Here is a 20,566-nt window from a genome sequence, read left to right as displayed (position 1 = left end):
GTATTTGTTTCCCTATCTCCTTGTGGCTTCTTCACAGTTTGGGCTGCAGCCCTCCATGGGGACAGCTCCTGTCTGAAAACCCTTCTTCCGTGAAAATGGCTCTCATGGGGCTCCAGAACATGTTCCTTTTCCTTGTCCCTTCAGGCCTGGGGTGGTGATGGCTTCTACTCCTGCTGGTCCATGAGAGCTTAACGCTCCTATGCTGGTTCCATCAGCCCCTCCCACTTCATTAAGCTCTCCTCAGGCAGGCACCTGGACTGTGCCTGCTGATTTCTACTGGGCCCCTGGCTGATTCTGCTAAAGAATGAAAACCACCCACCTACCCACTCCCACTAGGGACCCTAAAGGACTGTGAGATGGAAAAGCTCAGACTCCAGGTCCAGGGAGACAGAGATAGAGTTAGAGGTAGAGTTAGAGATAGAGATAGAGATGATAGAGATGATAGAGATAGGGGCTGGGGATTAGGGGCTAGGGATAGAGATAGAGGTAGAGATGGAGAGGGATAGGGCCTAGGGAGTAGGGATAGAGATAGAGATAGATAGATAGAGATAGATAGGGCTAAGGGTTAGGGGCTAGGCAAAGGGAATAGGGATAGGGATAAGAGATAGGGGATAGAGATAGAGGATAGGGATAAGGAAAAGGGGATAAATAGGGATAGGGCACAGGGGATGGGGATAGGGATAGGAGTAGAGAATAGGAATAGGAGATAGGGATGGGGATAGGGAAGAGGCATAGGTATAGAGGATAAGGATAGGGGATAGGGATAGGACTAGGGGATAGGACTAGGAGATAGGAGATAGGGACAAGGGATGGGGATAGGAATAGGGGATAGAGATAAGGATGGGGATAGAGATGGGGATAGGGATGGGGATAGGGTTAGGGGATTAGGATAGGTGAATGGGACAGGGGATAAGGATAAGCAACGGGGATAGGGATAGGGGATAGAGATGATAAAAATGGAAATAGAGATATATCTGTATTGATCTATTTATCACCTATCTATCTACATTGCATATAGAAATTTATTTATAGAATATGTTGGTACAGGCATACTTTTTTTTTTCTAGTAAGAGACTCAAAAACCCGCTAAACTTTGGGGAAAAATTTTTATAAGAGAGGGCAAGGCAGAAGGCTTTGATCTTTACTTTAAGACTTTCTGTGCAGTCAATCAGTGATTCAGACCACAAGTCTTAAGGCCAGACTTTCTGGAATCGAATCTCTGCTCCATCATTAACAACTGTATGACCTCTTGGTGCTTCATTTTTCTTATCTACAAAACAGGAATAAAAATTTTTACTACATAAGGTTGTTTTGAGAATTAAATGAGTGAAGCATGAAGTGCTCACAACAGTGCCTGGCACATAATAAGAATTTGATTAATGTTATTATTATTTAAAAGGTAGGAGTATCTCTGGGGCCACCATAATATTTATGCTTTTCAGTATTTAGACAAACAAATAACACTAACAAATAATGAATAATGAAAAATAACAAGGGGTATCTGGGTGGCTCAGTCTGTTAGGCATCCAACTCTTGATTTTGGTTCAGGTCATGATCTTGGGGTTCTGGGATGGATCCCTGCGTCAGGCTCAGTGCTCAGTGGGGAGTCTGCTTGAGGATTTCTCTCCCTCCCTCTCCCTCTGCCCCTCCCCTTTTTCCCTTGTACATGCTCACTCTCTCTCTCTCAAATAAGTAAATAAATCTTTATTTTTTTTATTATGTTATGTTAGTCACCATAGAGTACATCATTGTTTTTGATGTAGTGTTCCATGATTCATTGTTAGTAAGTAAATCTTTAAAAATGAAAAATAACAAATAATGTTATTCAAAAGAAAACACATGCATCCTCATTCACATGCCAGCATAGATTATTTTTTCATATAAACTGTCACCCATTAAAACACTGAAAGTATGTCTACGACCTCATAGCATGAAACAGAAACATGTTTCAGGTGGGAGAAGGGGAAAGCGAAGGGGTTTCTGGAAAGAGCCCTGGTCCCAGCATCAGCAAATCTGGACACTCTGTTCTGCTCCCTGCTAGCTGTGTGGCCATGGGTGAATCACAACCCATCTCTGGTCCCTGGTTTGTTTGTGAGTTGCAGTAGAGGTTCTCTTGGGTCCTGCACAGCTCTCAAAGTCCATCCCATTCACTGGGAAGTCAGGGACACTCTCTGCAAGGACCAATGTTCCTGGGAGCATCTGAGTAGCAAGGTGGGAGGTGGCACCACCTTATCACTTTGGGTTGGCCTCTTCCTTGAACACAAAATTCTTCTAAAAACATTTAGTGAAACATCTGGAGTCATATCATTTACCAAAGATGAGCACCAAAACACAAAGAGGAGAAAAAATACTCCCTAATGACAACCTGGTCAAGATTCCATCCCCATGCTCACAGGGGTCCAGAAATTAGAGCACCTTTACGCCTGAGCCCAGGAAAGGCAGAGAGGAGAACTCTGTCCCTCTTTTCCAGTTTTTTATCTGTCTTTAGGTTGTGGGACCACTTTGGCATCCCAAGAGAAATAAGGAGCAGACAAGGCAGCTCTGTTTATTTATTTCCAGGGAATTAGATGAAGTAGCTTTGCCTTACTCAAGGCTTATTTTTCCAATCCTCTTTAGCTGTCCTTTTTTTTTTTTCCCTGCTTCTTTCTGCTTGGGTTATGTTAGCCACATGAATAATTAGCAATTAGCAGCATGCAACTTGCTATATGCTAATGGCAGTGGATTTATTTGGCTCAAAAATCTGCTACTTTATTTTTGGGCCACTTAAATTTCATGGTTAGATATTAAAACTGTGAGTTATAAATTATAAAAAGCAAATGGAAGGCCCAAGGAATGAAGCAATTGGACAATATCTATGCAGTTATGATTAATTCATTCTATCCCCATAAAATAACCTTATTTTCTGCTTTTTAATATGTGACCTCACTTACCACTATAGATAAGAAAACTTTCTTGTGTACTTTCCCCTTTCTCTGGCCAAATTTAAATTACTTATGGGGTGGAAGATGCACGAATTTAAATTTGATGACAAAATAAGTAAACCGCACAGCTACCTGACTTTAATGTTTTTTTTCAACTTTCTATCACATCAGACTCTGGGTAGGTTTGCTGAGGAAAGCCCTAAGTCCCAGTACCTTCTCATTTCTCTGCCTCCTAATAACCAGGGTGGAGACCCCAGCAAGAGAAACATCCATGCAAAAACAATGGGGGCCTGAAGAAATTCAAGAGAGCAGGAGAAGTTGAGTGTGACCATAGGTGGACTGCTAATTTCTGATGAGCTGACTAATTTGGGGTGACTTATTTAGAGTCACAATTTGGGGCTACCAAGTGATTTATAAAGGTATCTTATCTCTCCATTTCTCAAGAGAGTGGTAAGAGGAGGCCCTGACCAGGATACTAGGTAGGTGTATTTTCTGAGCCAGCCAGAAGCATTACAGAAGAATAGGACAGAACACTGATTTTATTTACCTTGTTCTAGCATCATGTTCTTCATGTTGTCCAACTCTTGCCTGACATCCTCTAAACCAACCAAAATGGATGGATACTTCGCCAAGTTAAAGCCTCTTCCGATGAATACATCTGGTGTCTGTGTTTTAACACCATTCAATCCCAGCTCGTGCTCTCTGGGATCAGAAACCATGCTTATTTCCACACAGGCTTCATGCCTCAGGGTCCCTTAGTGCTCATACAACCTTTATAACACCAACCTGTGCCTCATGGTATAATTGTGAAGATAGAAGAAAACAAGTAAGCAGAGGTCTTACTACATGCTTGGCATGGAGATCAAAATCAGTGAGATGAGGTTTTTGTGTTCGAAGAGCAAATGGTCTGACTAAACAGACCCATGTACAAATAGAGGACTATGATTTGATGAGGGGGAAACTCACTGCTTTGTAACCTGCTAAGTGAAATAGAGATATAAAGATGCATGGTCTCATTCTTGCTTTTATCTTCACCAGTGCTGCTCATAATCTTGGGCATCCAACAACTGATGGACTAGTACACCCACAAAGTACAATTCTTACAATTCACAGCCTTGGTGTTATACATCAATTTAGTTGTTAATTCTTTAGATGCTAAAGCTACAGACTTCTCTCTGCTTTTCCTTTCTAGCTTTTCCTCCTAAATATTTTTGTTTTATATATATATTTTGTTATATATATATATATATATATATATATATATATATATAATGGATTCTTTGTTATATATATATATATATATACATATATATATATACGGATTCTTTGTCTTTGTGAACCACACTTTGTGGCTGTGGCATTTTCCTTGATTTTTGTATAGTGGTGTATGTGTGTGTGTGTGTGTGTGTGTGTGTGTGTGTGTGTAGATAACAAAGGAGTATTATGTTGAAAATGCTGGGAAGTTGGGAACATTTCCTTACCTGGGATCAGAGCTCCCAATCCATGGAATTAAAGAAACCCAGAGAGTAAGCTTATCTTCTTAACAACTTAACTCTTGCTTTAGTCATGGCTTAGACACAGGTGGGCTGGGATAGATCCGCATGGAGGGCTAAGGGCAGAGGAGACATGGATATGCGGTCTGGACAAGCCCGTTCAGAAAGTTAGGTTCCAGTCTGGGAAGGCAGCACAGTGGAACAGGGAAAACTGTGAACTGGCACAGAGCTGAGGCTATATCACTAAGGAACTGGGGGCAGACAGTGTGTCACTAAGGAACTGGGGGCAGAAACTTGGATCCTGAAGGACTAGACCCTGGCGTCTGTGCTCTGACCCTGAGCAAATTGTCAGCAGGGTCAGGACACAGGAGTCCTGTGCAACGGGATCAAGATCTGGCTACAGAGTGATTCCTATCCAGACGTCCAACTTCTTCACTCCTGGCCAGGACACTAGGCAGATGGAGTATATTTCCAGGGTAGCCAAGGGCATTATGGAACAAAAATCCAAAGCCACTATATCAGAGGTTACAAAGTACCCATGGATCAAAACCAGCCCACAGGCTTAAGAGCAGTCACCAATATCTATATTATACCTATATTATATTAATAAATATCATCTTTACCACACTTTGAGGAATAGAGATTATTACTCTCCTCATTTTACAAATGAGGGAACTGAAGCACAGAGGTTAAGCCACTTGGCCGCGATCACTCAGCGAGGAAGTGGAGGACTGGGGAATCAAAGCCAGGAAGTCTCTGAAGCCTGGGATCCTAAGTGCTATGCTACACCTTCTCGTTGTGTTTTATTTGGTTCAGACACTGATTTGTAAGAATTTAGAATGACTTGTCAGCATTTAAAGATTGGGAAATATTACACAAAATTCATAATTCTAGTTTCTCTTAAACAATTGGAATATCTGTCAACTGGGGTCCACATTTCTCCATAGCAACAAATGCTGAAGCTGGTCGTCACTCCCTCTCAGGTGGTGCATGAGCTCTCTGGTTCACCAGAGACCCTGCAGCTCCCTAATGTTTACTCCTGACTCCTTTCACTCATCCTACTGATGAGCAGCTGAAGTACTAATCTTTTTCTACCTATGTTGTCCAACATGGTGGCCACATGGAACTCTTTAAATTTAAATATACTTAAATTAAATGAAAAGTTCCTTTCCTAAATCTCACTGGCCACATTTCAAGTGTGCTGTAGCCACATGCTGGTGGCTACTGTATTGCACAGCACAGATAAAGAACATTCCTATCATTGCAGAAAGTTCTATTGGACATCACTGGTCTGGAGAGAAGACCATCCTTTTCATTAGCTTTTGTACCTTATTCCAGCGACTTGAAGAAGGCAATGTTCACAAATTATCCCTGTACTTGGCAATGTGGAATTGTTTCCTGGAATGGTGAATATGAACAAATATCACCGCAAATAAATGCAAACCTGCTACCCACTGAGGTCTCTTTGTTCTAGAGCCCAAACTCTTCTTCAACACTCTGTGGAAGTTTTAAGCCTTGCCCAAGGTTTCTGGACATATCCATGGCACCTGTGTTCTCATGGCGACCTCTGTCCCCTGACCCCCATTTCCTTACTGTATTCACCCAGACAACTAGCCAGCACTTTGACTCTGTTTTCCACACAAAACACAAAATATCCTGCCCACAAAAAATGTTTATGAGTAGGGTAGGGGCAGAGAGGGAACATTTCTAATGCGGTGACACAGAAGTTGTCCATTTAGTATCAGGCACCTTGAAATTTCCTCCAGCCACCTAACCACAGAGCATTCTCCACGAGCCCCTTCTTCGTGGCAAGTTCTAACATCACCCATGTTGGTGTCTCCTCTCACTCTGACCCTTCTCTCTTTTTATATCTTCTGTCCTCCCTCTCAGGAGTACCATGCATTTCTCTCCTGGTATCATGCATTGCATCCTCCGTGGTAGTATTTTGTAGTCCTGCCTCCTGGAGACCCTCTCTTTCCCTTAGGATCTCAGCTACTCAGAGCAAAGCTGTTTTGGGTACTTTCTCAAATAAGAAACACTCCAGTACTAGTAGCTATTAAAAGAATGGACATTTTGCCTCTGAATATGAGCACAATTCCTACTTTCTTTGAACCCCTTCAAGCCTGCAGCGTTATATAGATTTTTTTCTCTGCTGTGCTATGCAAACACGTTATACATCAAGGAGAGGCTATCCTCGGATTCACAGAAGGACTTGCAGGGCACAAGAATTCATAGTTCCACTAAGTGCAAGACTTGAAATCTCAGTTTAGATTAAGAGGACTTAAAAATCCCATGAAGGATTTTTAAAAAAAAATAATGTGGACTTCTCAAGTTATGACTATTTTTTTCCTGAAATTCACCTGAATGAGAATGATTCTTATTTCTACATGAAAATAAACATTTCAAGACTTTATTCTCCAAGACACAACTGTTACCTATAATGCCAACATGACTTTAATTTCCTGGATTACTAAGAAAGCAGAAAATCCTTTTGGGGACTGGTTCCTAGCATTCAAACTCTTTAGCATGTGATTTCCCAACATTAGTGTGCATTAGAATGCCCTAGAGTCCTCCTTAAAACACAGATTACTGGGCCCCACTACCATGGAATTTCTAATTTAATAGGTCTGTGGTGAGAATTTTCATTTCTAAATGCAAATTTAGTGAATTCAAAATCAAAAGATTGAGCTGTGTGTGTGTGTGTGTGTGTGTGTGTGTGTGTGCGCGCGTCCCCTCACTGAGCCTACCATACCCTCCATAAACATGGGCTTATTTCTCAGTTTTCATCATCAGGGCCTAGGCCCCTTTCAATTCCCTAGGCAGATTGAGGAAGATTTGGGAGTCACAGAAAATGACAGTATACCTGATTATCCCACCCTATTTTTTGGGGGTGGCATTTAATCCAGTACAGAAACATAGAACTTAACTGGCTTCAGATCACCCCAGAAGAGAGGACTCCTCAGTTGGACAATGTTTTCAAAGCGTTTAGGAATAAAAAATCACCCTAGACCCATGATGGTAAGGCCACCAAACTGGGACTATACCTTTAGCTTTCAAAGATTTTTTGGTGCAGGAATAAAGTAAAACTATGGGGCAGGAAGAATATAAGGGCCTATGAATCAGTTAGTCCATAAGCATGTATACCTTCATCAGGACAACTGTTCTCCCAGAACCTTCCTAAGACCCTGGGATTTCTTCATCCTGAGCTTTCTTTGTAATGCTGGTGACCATCAGCTCATTCAGATGACTGGTATCTGCCAGTCTTGGCCAATGTCACCATAACAACCACTTTCCCCCACTCTTCCCACTGCTGGGTATCTCATCCAATGCTGCTTCCTCCTAAAACTGAAAAGCTCCTTTATGCACTTCATGGTTCCTTTTTAACTGGTTATTTTATATAAGGTTATATGAATAATCAGATATTCTTTGTGTTTAATTACATAGGTCTACCAGACATCAAATATCTCAAATGAGGAGTCCTTATAAGCCAATGCTGCAGAAAAAATTTAAGCTTTCTTCTTGTCATTTCGTTCTTTCTTCTAAAAATGGAATGACAAAAAATATCACAGTTGGTCAAGGCAGCCTGAGACTTAGCCCAGCTAGTTAGGTATTATGTGAAGAATAGTTTTGTTATGAAGTCCTTTCTAACAACAACAACAACAACAACAAAATTGTGCTCAAAGCAAAGTCCCCCTTAAATCATGAGAAGCTGGATTATGTAGTGGTTTTTCTCCGCTAGTTGAAGAAGATGATGATGAGAAAGGAAGCCTTTGATGAAGCTGTGAATTCACAAAAGATTGTCTTTGTTCTCGGTCTCCTTGTTCATCTTTTACCCTTACCTGATTGGATATATGGGTGCATTCTTACAACTTTTCTGTAAGATTTAAATAATTACAAAATTTTAAAAAATTAGACAGACTGTGACTTTATTAGTAAATAAAAGATGGGTCCTGACATTAATATAGCCCCCTTTTCACTTTTCTGACATTTTGTATCTCAACTCTATCCGTCTAAAATACTGCTATTCTTGGTCATGTTGTTTCTGGGAGGAGAAAAGTCTTTCAAGAATAAGATTTCTGTACATTTCATCAAAAGAGAAGTCTATTGTATTTGAAATAATATGAGTTCAAAGTTTTTCACTGCTACTTTTACAGAGCCTAATAGCTAACGTCATTGAGTACTTCAATATGCTGATTACTTTGCAAGATGCCTTGCATTTTATTCCACGGAATTGTCACTAAATCTCTAGAGGCAATCTCTAATGAAGAAACTGAGGCACGGAAAGTTAAGCAAGTTGCCCAATGTCACCTAGCCATCAATGGTAGGTCAATGTGACAACAAAACCCATGTTATCTTCCAAAGTCCTGAACCCATTTCCTGCTTGTCAGGAGAAAGGAAAATCTGAAACTCCTGGGGGAGAAGGACAGTTCCCATAATAAACCTTGCTGGCTGTGAAATCGACTATTTGCCAGAGTGATATAAGAAGCAGGCAGAAAGGTGATGTTAATGACACTTGAGGCTCCTTCTTGGTATCTTTGCACTTCCAGATGCTGAGTAGGAAAATCTCTCTGTCTGTAATTACTTTTGACAGTCTTGAAAATGAAGTCAGGTCAAAGTTACAGTCAGAATATTCAGGTAGCAGCTGAATTTATTACAAAAGGACAGAGAAGAACTTGATTTTGGTGTTTACAACTAATTGCTAAAAAAAAAAAAGAGCAGATGCAAAGCTGAAAAGATAGCTAATTGGAGGAACAATGATCATTATTATTATGGAGATGCAAGGTACATTCCTCTAGAACCAGAACTTCTGGTCAGCACTTAAATCATAGGTTCTAAATTTATCCATCCTCTGTGGTGCTAAAGCAATGTTCTAAACAACCTGCAAAGAAATGGAACAGAGTAACGAAAAGAATGAAACAGAATATTGTCCTCACAACCTCAATGGCCTTGAAGTGTATTCTTCAAAAGAACTCATCATCTCTCATGGTGAGACCCAAAAGCTCTTTAGAAACAAGTTCCTACCTTTGAACCCACCATGTTCACTTGGGCCCCACATGTTTCCTCTTGCCATTTGACTCTGACTGGTGTGCCCCTGACACCTTCTTTGCCAGTCTGGGTCCTGCCATCCCCCATGGCCCAGCTCAATTTTCCTCTGCCACATCTCTTTCCCTGACCACCCCACACAGCATGAACTGTCCATTCAACAGACAACTATCACACATGGTCTTGTGCTCATTCTTAAATTATTGTCTTCAATGACAATTTAAATCTTGAATCATATTTTAACTTCTAGTGTGTAGCAGCCTTGTTTCTTTATTTAGCTTGGAATTTCCTTAAGGCAAATGTTGCATTCCTTGTGACCAAGTGGAAAGTGGATCCAGTAACTGGCAGAAAAGGCAACGGGGCTGTTGGACAGAAGTGGAAGGTAGAGGGGAAGAAGAGATGGCCTAAAGATGCTGGGGTAGAGTTGGGATGTACAGTAAATAATCTGCAAGGTGTAGGGCTCAGGAAAGAAGTCTGGTAGATCTGGATAAAGAAATTGGAAAGAAGAAGAAGGGGAAAGAAAAGGAGAAGAAAAAGATGGAGGAGGAGGAGGAGAAGAAAGAAGAAGAAGAAGAAAGCGAAGAAGAGGAAGAAGAAGGAGGAGAAGAAGAAGAAGAGGAAGAAGAAGAGGAGGAGGAGGAAGAGGAAGGAGAGGGAGAAGAAGAGGAGAGGAAGAGGGGAGAAGGGGAGACAGAAGAGAAGGAGAAGGAGGAGGAGGAGAAGAAGGAGGAGTAAGAGGAGGAGGGGGGCGCCTAGGTGGCTCAGTCGTTAAGCGTCTGCCTTCGGCTCAGGTCATGATCCCAGGGTCCTGGGATCGAGCCCCACATTGGGCTCCCTGCTCCGTGGGAAGCCTGCTTCTCCCTCTCCCACTCCCCCTGCTTGTGTTCCTGCTCTCACTGTGTCTCTCTCTGTCAAATAAATAAATAAATAAATCTTTAAAAAAAAAAAGAGGAGGAGGAAATTGGGGATAGTAGTCTTGTTTCTACCACTTCCTATTTGAGGTAGAAAAGACCAGTTCCTTTAGTTCTTTAAGGTTTCCTCATCTGTAAAAAGGAGATGAAGAGACTTGTCTCAAAGCACTGCCAGGAGGGTAGAATGAGATAATGCACACAAAGAGGTCATTGTAGTCTCTACCCCTCTGCAGCTGTTCATACAAGTCCCTTTCTTTCTACTACAGGGGAACTGTGACATGACTATTAGAATTACAGAATTGGAAGTGGGTTTAGTGGGAAAATCTAGGAGAGATTTTGAGATCCAAGGGCCAATCTCACAGACATGTAGTGAAGCCCTGAGTTTGACCTCTGTAACAATGAATCAAGGAGGTGAAAAGGGAAAGCAAGTGCTAATTGCACACCTACTGTATCTCAAGCACTCTGCTGGACTAGGTTGCCAAGGATGGTGAATAAGACACACTCTTTGGGGCCCTAATTCCAAATAACCCAAAGTATCTCATAGCAGATTAAATAGCGGGTCTGGACATTTTTAAATAGCATTATTTAAAGCCAGAATATAAACTGAAATAACAAATTACATGCTAGTCAGCTTAGCATCATTTGTGGGAAAATACCAGGAATAATTCTGTGAAGGGAACACTTGATAAACGTAAGATAATTTGATTAGGAACATGCAATATGCTTCTAATGGGAACAGACGATATGACAGCTCACTGGTTGGTTTCCTTTGAAGTCATTTACTGCCATGGTGTCTGAATTTAGACCAACATCCCTCCTGATGCTTATAATGGATTTGGAGCACTAACCAAGTGATAGCTAATAGCTTAAGATTTTTTTAAAGTTTGGAAATAGAACAAAGAATAAAAATGATGGAAATCTAATGTTGAAGGTGAAAGAGATAATAAGGAAGAATATATAGCTCATATCTGAGAAAAGTCCCAGGTAAAATGTGTATTTTTAAGTTTCCACAGAGTTTGAATTTGGAATATGTATAGGCATCATCATTTTTTCAAGAATACTGTATGGAAATCAAAAGACATATTGCAAAAAAATTTTCATTGGCTGACAGTATGAAGCAATATAAGACAACTTGATACATTCTAGTAGGATTATGGTTATTTCCGCCATTTATCTGGGAATTTAAAATGATGGTATTCAATGAAAGAATGAACAAAAGAATAAATTAATGAGTGCATAAATACACTAGGACTCACTTAATGAAGATGGTTAAGTGGAGATAGGAGGGACTAGAACTCTGAGGATGAACTTTTCCCAGTGCCTTTGAGTAATCATGGCACAGTCTCTCCCTCTGAATTTCTCTTGGCTCTGTTCAAGGGCTCTGGTGGGGCAATGCTCTGCTTACAAGTCAAATGCTAAAGGGCAGCTGAGCATGACTTCTGTCCAGCCTGAGAGCCAAATAGGGCAGCAAGGATGTCCAGGTCTCTCTCCGGGAGCTCTCCAAAGGCTCTGAGTAGCAGATGGTAGAGGCATGACCAGCCATCCTAGGTCAGCTTCACATCAGATTCACTACATTGTGGATGTGGAATTGTCCTCTCTCACATTGGTTCAAACCCCCCTGGAGCCTCACACACTGTCCTTTGGATGCCCAGGTTCCATTCCACCACAGAGGAGCAAATTCATATCAGTGTTCTGCTTCATTTCCAATGGTGAATTCCTGTCTTACTCTAGCAATAACCTGCTGTGTGATCCTGGGCAAACCGTATCATTTATCACTGTCTTGTGGAGGCAACCACAGCCATTGCCAAGTACTATAGAGCTAGAAAGTGCTATTCTTCAACCCACAAACGAAAGTATCATTCCCTCCATCCTTTCAGAGACCTTCCTAAAATATTTATCAGATTGGAATTGTAACATCTGTGCTCCCTACTTCACCAGGTTGTCCAGGGGCTTAGTTAAGCTAATTCATGCTGAAGTCCATCAAAAAAGTTGAAATTACAGCACAACCTCAAAATAAGATGTGATTTTAACACTACCATTTTCTATGGGATCAGTTTTTTTCAAACTTCCTAGAGGAGAAACTTAAGTGATATTATTGTAAACAACCTCTAAACATTTAACTCTGTCACAAAGGATAACTTGAAAGTGAAGCCTCCTTTTTATTCACTTTTTACCACAAACCTAAGAACTAAATGCTACAGTGAAAATTAACAATATGAAGACATTTGATTCTTAACTCCTTGATAACTCATACTCTGCTTTATTCATCTCTGTCTCCCTAGGAACTAGTGAATGCTGATCCCACAAGAGAAACTTCAAAGGTAATTCTTGAATTAATTAAGGAATATTCTCCAGGCCACACGGCTCATCAAAATAGTACAGGTCCTCAGCTTCTTATTTCTCTATGAAGAAAGAAAGCACACAATTAATTCCCTCCATATAAATGTGTGTGAAATGCTAAATGTCTTTTTGAAGAACTCAGTGAATTACCTCCTATTGCCTTACTATTTTTTTTTCCTTACTATTTCTAGTGACAGTGACCATTCCCCACATCCTTCAAATACACATGAAAACCTTTCATTTCTCTTCTGACAGTTAGGGCATTGGTGGATTTTCTGTCCTAGAGATGGGCAGAATGAGGGCACCCATGCCAACTTCATGAACATGCCTAGTGCAATGTCTGGGTGACATACCAGTTTGTATTAGTGAAACTGAAAGGAAGAGGGCTTAGAAATTCATTCAATAGATAAAGTTCCTTATCTGGCTGCTGAAATGACTGAGAAACCACATGACCTTTTACCATTCCCAGGAAAAACCTTCAACTTGGTCAGAAGACTCACCTGAAAACTGGAAGGACCAGTGGTTGGCTGGACATGGGATGTCAGGAGAGATGGATTGCCGAGGGATACAGTGTTTGGTGTCTTGATTGTAGTGGTACTTTCACGGGGGTATGTGTCTGTCAAGACATATCCAATGTACACATTTAATGTGTGCAGTTTGTTATAGATAATGTGTACCTAAATAGAGTTGCCAAAACATAAAAAAGGTGAGGGGTCAGGACAGAGAAATTTTGCAGATTAAAAACACAGCAAGAATTAGCAGGTGAAGGAGAGAAAGAACCTTTGCTTTAATCCTGGCAGGGCTCTTAAAAAATCATCAAACGCTATATTACCTAAAGTGGGTTTTATTCAACAATAGTCTTGCAAGGTGAGAGGAAGGTATGCTCCAAAGTCAAGTGAATGTGGGAAATGGGTTAACATTCTATCATTACATAGTAGCATAATAAATACTCTTTAAGAAGTCCTGTAAAAATTTTTAATTTATATCACTTGGAATTCCCCAAACTTATTTCAAGTGACACCTATTCAAAAATGCTCTGTCTAACCCAATCTTTCCATGTAGACATAAGAAATGTTATGTAGCTAACTAGGAGGTAGTGTTGGCTGTCAGGATTTGCCAGGCAGATGTCTGGATCTATTCTACCACTTACCTAGCAGTGAGATCTTGGGAAAGTCATAGAAACCCTCCAAATCTCAGTTTTCCCCTCTGTAAAATGGGATAAATAATAGAACCTACATTATAGGCTTGCCCTGAGGACCAAAATAATTCATGGAAATGCTTAGGGAAGCATACAGCAGGCTCCAATAAATACTAGATTTTATGGGTTAGTAGGAAAGCTATGACTACAGTTGACATTTCAGACAGTCCTGCAGCCTATCAGCTTGGATTGTTAGGCCATCCGCAAGAAAATAAACTCTGAATCCATCAGGCTCTCCCATGGACATTCAGACTTGGTATTCCATAACTGACCTTCTTCCTCCTTGTCACTCACACCTTCCTACAAGTAGCATGGAGAGAAAGCAAATGATGCAGAAGAATGCACTTAGACTGAAAGCCGAGTTCATCCTTCTGGGACTATGAGGTTAAGGATCCTACTTTCCTCAAATCAATCGAAACTTGTGACAATTTTGTTGTTCTTCCAAATAAAGATACAATGAACTCCACAAGGTGAGGGCATGGAGTGGGAAGAAGCATAAAAGTAGCAAACTCAGAGAAGTCTCTGAAAGCAACAAAACAAAACAAAAACAGAAACCAGTGCCCCATTTGGTTTACCTGCAATTCACCTGAACCCAACACGCAAACACTTAAGATGACTGAGAAATGCTGCTGCTTGTTAATATTCAGATGTGACTTTTATTTAATTATCTTGTTCTATTCACAAGTCCCCATCTCCAAATTGACGACACTAGCGATCTGCACTTCATCAGAGGTGGAGCCCACCAGCACAGCACAGGCAGGCTTTCAGAACACACGCTGGGAAAGGATGGGGTTGCCATAGAAACACGGTCCAGCACTCTCATATCCTCCCTCCCCTTAGCACCCTTCTTGCCAGGCCCTCATCTTCCCTGGCAGATTTCTTTATTTCTTTTTTTTGTTTTAACTTCATGATTAACATGGGCAAAGAGTGCAGAGGGGCAATTAATACCACATCATGCTAAGCCCTAGATCACTGTGGAGGCAAAGCACCCAGGATCAACATGATAACTATACCCCGTTATTCTCAAATCAGGAATGCACATGAGAATCATCCATGAATTGAAGCCCGGGTGCCTGGGCTTGATTCCAGACTCAGATTTCTTAGAAATTCAGCCTAGGAATCCAGACTTATTTAATAAGCTCCACAAATTCAGGGAATCACTAATTTACTCCAACCCTTTTATTTTATACATAAAGAAAATGAGATCTTAAAGCCCCAGGAGTGAATGAACCAAACCTCCTGACTCCCTGGCAACTTTTTTTTTATATCTGACAGGCAGACTGAGTCAGAGTTAATGTGCCCAAGTTCCAGGAGAATCATCTGCATGTGCCTGCTATGTGCCTAATCTTACGGTAACATATCCTTTTCCCCAATTCCCTGCCTCTAATTTGCTTGATTGATTTGCTGCTTGGCTTGTCTCTAAATGTGGCTGATCATAAAGAATCTCTGGAAATATTAGAAGAAGCCTGCTAGCTGCCATGTGTTTATGTTGGCTTCTGGATAGATTTTCCATCAAATAAATAAATCTACAAACTTTATTTCTTGACTAAATAATGGATAAAAATCCTCTCCTCCACTTTGTGAATATTTTATGATCCTTTCAAATTAGATTCAGAAATAACACACAAATAATGAATTCTGATTGTTTATAAATTAGGATAAATTTACTTTCCAGTCTTTAGAAATAAATGACAAATAGCTTTTTTTTTTTTTGATCCCTGAGAGTTTTTGAAAGATACACTCAACATGGGACATGCCTATAGAAACAAATTAATGATAGACTATATTTTATTTATTTCCAAACTACCAGCTCTTGGAAGTTGATCAAATGTCAGTGAATTTCCACCAAGCCAGATCCTGGGTAGCAAACAACTCTAAGAACCAGACTGTATAGACTATTTAAGACTGAGAAATTCTCAGTATAAATGATGTTGCTGGGTAACAACTTCCTACCTCTACTTAACCCAGACTGTTTTGGGGGTCTGGGGGTGCAAAAAACAATCCTACAAAGTAGACACTACTATTCACCTAATTCCTTTCAACCGAAGTGGCTGTTCTCAGCTTCAGCGCTATTGACATTTGGGATGGATGATTCTTTGTTGCAGGATATTTAGCTACATCCTTGGCCTTCACTCTCTAGGTACCAGTAGCATTCATCTCTGTTGTGACAACCAAAACTGTCTCTGGGCATTTGCCAAATGTCCCTTGGGGAGCAAAATCTCCCATGGTTGAGAACCACTGCTCTAGAGTTTATTGACATGGAATATCCCATCTGTGATTCTTTCTGCAGCTACTTTTAGAATAATGTTTCCCTGCATAGCTTCAGCCCAACAGCCTACTTAATTTTTTCTTTCTTTCTTTTTTTCTTTTTTTTTTTTTTTTTAGAGTGAGTGGGAGGCACACAAGGAGAAGGAGAGAGAGAGTCCCAGGCAGTCTCCACCCTGATCTCGGAGCCCAACGTGGTGCTCTGAGATCATGACCTGAGCCAAAATCAAAAGTCAGATGCTCAATCAACTGAGCCACACAGGTGCCCTAATTCTTTCATTTTTAACATCCTTATTGAGATACAGTTCACATACTACAAAATTCACCCACTTAAAGTGTACAGTTCAGTGGTTTAGTACACTCATAGATTTACGTACCCAGTATCACAATCTAAGTTGAGAACATTTTCATCACCTCAAAAAGAAACTCATTACCCACTAGCAGGCACCCCTCTCCTGCCTCCAGCCCTAGGCATCCACTAATATACTTTCTACTTCTATGGATTTGCTTATTCAGGACTTTTCACATATATAGAATCATACACTATTGGGTCTTTTGTGATTGTCTTCATAATGCTGTCAAGGCTTATCTATGTTGTAGCATGTAATTAATTCTTTTTTATTATTGAGTAATATTCCCCTGTGTGGACATACCATATTTTGTTTATCCAGTCTTCAGTTCATGGATATTTGGGTCATTTTCATTTTTTGGCTATTATGAAAATTGCTGCAATGAAAATTCATATGTAACTTTTTTTTTTTTGGCCATGGAAGTGTGTTTTCATTTTTCTTGGAGCTATGCCTAGAAGTGGAATTGCTGGTCATATGGCAACTCTATGTTAAATTTTTGAAGAACTACCAGCTCTTCCAATGACTGTACCATTTTACATTCTCACCAGCAGTCTGTGTGGGTTCCAACTGCTCCACGTGTTTACTTCATTCTTGTGATCCAGTTACATTTACTGGGGGGCTGTCTACTAGGTGCTTGTTCCATTCAATGACATTTCCTAAGTGCTAGGCTGGATGCATGCCCTTTGGTGATAAAATAAATGCAAAAAAATAAGCATTATTTTGCCTACAGATGGTAAGGTTTTATTATCACCATGCTGGTCATTGTCGGGAAGAAGAACAGGGGAACAATCATTTACTTTTATTTTTTTTATTGTTATGTTAATCCCCATACATTACATCATTAGTTTTAGATGTAGTGTTCCATGATTCATTGTTTGTGCATAACACCCAGTGAGGGGAGCAATCATTTAAAACCAAAATCTTTGGTCTGGAAAATTACTCCATTCCCTACCTGCTTTCATTTAAGATCTATATATTTAGCATCCCTATAAAACAAGTCACCTCATCCAAATGTGCACTCTGCAGTTAGCCACTTTTGGAAGAAGTTGGCCTTCTAAAACTGAGCCTTGTATTCATGCATTTGCTGAGCTTTATTTTATTTTTTATCTGTCCAAAGTGACTGTTGGTTATACTAGCTTAAGAATTTCCCTACAACCATGCATGGAAAGGATAGTTTGCCCAATTGTCCATGTGATTAATCCAACCAAAGAGAATTTTCTGAGGAGGATTATGGATGGGCTGACAAATACTTCCTCTGATCACATTTAAGGAGAGATTCGGAAGGCATCCATTCAGGAACATTTCCTTTCCCTCAGCTTTTAAACAATGTGAATCTTACCCCCAAGCTCCTGAGTCATTTAAGCAATGGTTCCGTATTTAATTGACACTGTGGAATCATGGCGCCTCAGGTAACAACAACATGCGGACAAGAGTGCATTTGGCATTTGGTATTTGTCAGCAGTTAGGCTTACTTTTAAAAAAGTTTCTCATTTGCCTATCACATCAACCCTGTAAGGTAGATATTATTTGACCCATTTTGTAGGTCAAGAAACTTAGGGAATTTCAGAACTTTCCCAGATCCCACAGTTGAGAAATGGCAGGGTTGGATTTTAACTAGGCTGACCTGTGCTTATAGTCACTCTGCTATTGACTCCCTGGTATTTGTTGGGGCATATAATTTAAAACACTCTATTTCCTGGGACACCTTGAGATATCCGTGGATTAAGCTGGGCTTGTAGGTGGCCACACTCCTGGGCCACGTCACTTTGCTCCCCCTCAAAGACTGCTTATTCTAAACGTGCTATATCATGATACCTTGACCCTAGGCTGAGGGATGTTGTCAGAAGGAGGCCAATAGCACTGATTTTGGTTTTTACTATGGAAAAACAGTGGTTAAGGTCATGGACAAACTATCCCATTGTGTTTGTCACTTGTAGCTGCGTGATCTTTCGCAGTTTTTTAACCTGTTTGTTCCTCCTCCGTAAAATGGGCGTGTTGCTTATACCTACTTCATGTGATCACTGTGAAGATTAAAACAGTTAACACATGTCAAGTACCCAGAATCGTGCCTGGCACATAGTATGTGCCCCATAATGACATATGGATCTAATAGGGAGCTTCAATTCCAAGCAAGAGAAATCTATTTTGCCTACATGGAACAAACAAGGGAATTCAAAGGAAAGAAGCTCATAGAGTGTAAGAGTCAGAGAGGGACAGGAGCCCTGGGGAGCTGTAAGAATCCAGGCAGCAGAAGGAAATGGATAACCTGCTGGATTCCCTATTTTGAAGATTCGTAGAATAAAATGTTCTTCACTTCTAAAATCATAAATAATTGTGCCTCTTCTGAACAGTTGGTTGTTTTTTTACCTTCTGGGTACTGTAATTTTTAACTGATTGGGTTCCTTTCACTGGAAGGTCTAAATCATCTAAGTGATTCATCTCTGGAAAATGGGTAAACTGTATGGCTAGAAATTTGTCCTCTGTCTTGGCCTTTGGATTTTTGATTGCGAGTTGCCTCATATCTCTACTTATAATGTGTTCTATCTCAGGGGCTATAGTAGCTACTATTTATTCAGGGGTTCCTATGAGCCAGGCAGTGTGCTAAGTGCCTTAAATGCATCCTTTGCTTTATTCCACATGCTCAATCCCTAAAGAAGGCTGAAATGAGTACTGTTTTTATATTCTACAGCTGAAGACACTAAGGTTCAGAGAGTCTAGTTGAGCTGCACAAGCTTACACAGCTATAAGGGGCAGAATTGAGTCTCAAACATTTAAAAACGACCAAGACTTTGAGTCATACCCAATTTCCTGGCTCATTTACACACAACTTCAATTACACTTTTAAATAATAACAGTGATGGCATAATAGCCATAACCAACATTAATTGACTATATACCATGTACCAGCACTGTGTTGAATGAGTTACATTCATTATCCTGCAGAATTTTGCAACAGTGTTATGGATTAAATTGTGTCTCCCCACATTTATAGGTTGAAGCCCTAACTCCAAAACGTGACTGTATTTGGAATAAGGATCTTTCAGGAAGTAATTAAGGTTAAATGAAGTCATGGGGTGGGGCCCAAATTTTATTGGACTGGTGTCCTATTGAAGAGGAAGAGACACCAGGAGTGTATCCATACAGAGGAAAGACCACATGAGGACACAGGGAGAAGGCGGCCATCTGCCAACCCAGGAGAGAGGCCTCAGGAGTAATCAACCTTTCTGAGATCTTGATCATGGACTTCCAGCCTCCAAAACTGTGGGATAATATGTTTCCTTTGTTTAAGCTACCTGGTATATGGTATGGCAGCTGTAGGAAACTAACATAGGCAGGTATTGTTACTACCTCCTCAAGGAGAGAAAAGCTTCATGACACTGGATTTGGCAATAATTTTATGGATATGAAACAAAGCATAGGCAACAAAGGAAAAAATAGATAAATTGGACTTCATCAAAGTTAAAAACTTCTGTGCATCAGAGGACATAATCAACAAGAGTGAAAAGGCAATCCACAGATTTTGGAGATAATATTTAAAATTATGTACCACTCAACAACAAAATGACCCAATTTAAAAATGGATAAAGGACTTAAATAGACATGTCTCAAAAGAAAATCTACAAATAGCCACTCAGCACATGAAAAGATGTTCAACTTCACTCATCATCAGGAAAACGCAAATCAAAACCACAATGAGATATCAACTCACATCAGTTAGGACGGTTACTATCAAAAACAAAACAAAACCAGAAAATACCAAGAATTGTCTAGGATGTGAAGAGATTAGAATCCTGTGCAGTGTTAGTTGGAATGTGAAATGGTGCAACCACTATGGAAAACAGTATGAGTGTTCCTCAAAAAGGTCAGAAGTAATATTATCATATGTTTCAACAATTCCATTTCTGGGTATTTGCCCAAAAGAATTGAAAGTGGGGATGTAAACTGGTATTTGTACACCCATGTTCATAGCAGAATTATTCATAATAGCCAAAAGGTGGAAAAAACCCAAGTGTCCATTGATGGACAAATAGGTAAACAAAATGTG

General features: G+C 40.3%; 1 long non-coding RNA gene across 3 annotated transcripts in view; it reads right to left on the bottom strand.

The window, feature by feature from the left end:
* Positions 1-10,424: 10,424 nt before the first annotated feature.
* The window catches only part of LOC116641684, a 62,050-nt gene continuing 51,908 nt past the window's right edge, over positions 10,425-20,566 (bottom strand). For all 3 annotated transcript variants that reach the window (XR_004301224.1, XR_004301222.1, XR_004301223.1), the window contains 2 exons: positions 13,209-13,324; positions 10,425-12,770 (listed from right to left, as the gene is read on the bottom strand). This is a non-coding gene — a long non-coding RNA (uncharacterized LOC116641684). The remainder of the gene's footprint in view (positions 12,771-13,208; positions 13,325-20,566) is intronic.

This window comes from Phoca vitulina, unplaced genomic scaffold, assembly GCF_004348235.1.
Source record: "Phoca vitulina isolate PV1807 unplaced genomic scaffold, GSC_HSeal_1.0 scaffold22, whole genome shotgun sequence".
Lineage (NCBI taxonomy): Eukaryota > Metazoa > Chordata > Mammalia > Carnivora > Phocidae > Phoca > Phoca vitulina.
Note: the sequence above shows the minus strand (reverse complement) of the source record. Positions and strands in the feature narration are given on the sequence as shown.